The sequence below is a fragment of the Leptonychotes weddellii genome, chromosome 4 (genome assembly GCF_054177405.1).
Source record: "Leptonychotes weddellii isolate Sample4059 chromosome 4, ASM5417740v2, whole genome shotgun sequence".
Lineage (NCBI taxonomy): Eukaryota > Metazoa > Chordata > Mammalia > Carnivora > Phocidae > Leptonychotes > Leptonychotes weddellii.
In genome coordinates, this window is record NC_138372.1 from 55,049,517 (window position 1) to 55,051,658 (window position 2,142).

Here is a 2,142-nt window from a genome sequence, read left to right on the forward strand (position 1 = left end):
ATAATATCTACAGAATTGTGAAGATTAAACAAAATAATAAAGTAAAAGTTCTATAGAATACAAAATGCAGTCTTTATGTACATTAGACTAAAACATTTTAGCATGCCTTCATAGGCATGGAAGAACCACTGGAGGTGCTTAATAAAGGAAGACATGAAATGTTAATCTAGTAACAGGGTATAAGATGAATTAGAGGGGAGGAGTTAAGATGGCGGAGGAGTAGGAGGACCCTGAGCTCGTCTTGTCCCTCAAACACAGCTAGATAGTTATCAAATCATTCTGAACACCCAAGAAATCAATTGGAGGTCTGAGAGAACAAAACTGCAAGTCTACAAGTACAAAAATGATCACCTTTTGGAAGAAAAGCTGTTCTTGAAGACCACCTGCTATTTAGTGATAAGAATGTTTGGACCGGACCTCATAAAACTGCTTGGCGCAGATATGAATGCTGATGTGTTGTGTCATACACTGGAGTTTTGTAAGCAGGACACTGGCGAAGCATTATGTCATCTCTCCCCACTTCCCAAGGAGCCATGGAAATTTACATTAGAGAAGGCAAGACAGATTGTGAAGAAATCCCCAACTCTGAAATATTTCAGAAGTAGTTCTGATGTTTGTTCCCTCCCATTTTAGGCCAAGATCTGTCAGAGGATTAAATCAACCCTAGAAAATTCTGTGTCATTCAAAGATGAGGCAAATATAGCATTTTCCCAACCTTGAGGAGCTACCGCTGGTGAGGGAGAGACTGCAATGACAACAAGATTGCATACCCGGGCAGAAGGCCAGACAACTGAGATACACACGAGGATTCAAACTGTAATGGCATTAGGGGTGTTGATCCAAAAGATGGAATTCCGTAGGATAAGAAGTTCTGTGAAGGTTCACAGCCCAGGGGAATCATTTTGCTGGGAAACTCAGCTGGGGCTCATTTTCACATCTCTCTTGAATGGATCACAGTTTCACAGATGTCTTTGCAATCCTTCATTAATTTACCAATACCTTTTACCAATGAGCTCAACTGGTCCCAACTCTTTGGTGCTACTGGGTTTCTGGACTCCATTAGTGGAATTAAAGAAAATTCTATTTATCTTTGATTACACTGCAATTACAGAGACTACCAGAATATTTCAAGAAATGGTGCATCTTCCCAAAACCTGGAGAGATTTCTAGAAACTATGTCTAGGAACCAACGGTTGGACCATCCAGACATCATCATATACGCCATGGTTGGAAATGATGTCGGCAACAGGTGAGTTATGGAGAAAGAAGGTTTTGAAAATGCTTGGACTCTGGGTTCCCCCTCTTCTCTTCTCCACTCCACTGTGTTACAGTAGCCTGCTGTTGAGTTGAATTTCTCTGTCTTAGCAAGTCCTAGACACATATGAAATTGATAGAACCAATCCATAAAGCTAAAGACCCTTTAAAAAAATATCTGATCCATTAAAAAAAAGACGGATTAGAGTAGGTGCAGACCAGAGGCAGGTCAATCAGTTAGGAAGCCATTATGATACTTCTCTTGTATAATAACAAGTGATAAATAAACAGGTAGGGTTTAAAAATAAAATATTCCATTAACTTGGTACAGGAATGCAAAATGGAATAGAGCTCAGAATGTATACTATTTCTCACATAAATTGGTATTCCCAAAATGCTTGCAGTGTGTTTAAAGCTATGAATGAGCTACAGCAAATGGAGTGAGTAGACATAGTCACTGTCCCAAAGATATCCTCTTGGCCCTCACCATTCCCAGATGTATTTACAGCTTCTTGTTAGAAACTGTAGTCTGGACCTGTCTCTATCCGAGATGTGACCACAAGAATGTACTTGATCTGTGCTCACGTTAGGTTGGAAGTATTGAGGAGTCAGTGTAGCCTGTAGTAGCCCTCAACCAATGTCAAGGGAGGAATCAGTGGATCAAGAGCTGGTCCTCCTTACTCCTTTAGCAGGATAATTCAGAAGTGTGTCCTAGACAGTCTCCCTGCATCTCCAGTGGTCATATGCCAGGTTGCCATGGAAGTAACCTGTTATTTAATGAAGCCAGAACTGGCTTCCTTCCCTTTCTTGTCTCACTTCATTCTCCTACCAGTGCTTTCAAAGATTATTTTTCAAATAAACTAACTACTTGCACTCAAATCCTTATTT

At 40.3% G+C, this 2,142-nt stretch overlaps 1 pseudogene; it reads left to right on the forward strand.

The window, feature by feature from the left end:
• Window positions 1-234: 234 nt before the first annotated feature.
• Window positions 235-1,287, forward strand: LOC102740832 (acyloxyacyl hydrolase pseudogene; annotated as a pseudogene).
• The last annotated feature ends 855 nt before the right edge of the window (window positions 1,288-2,142 follow it).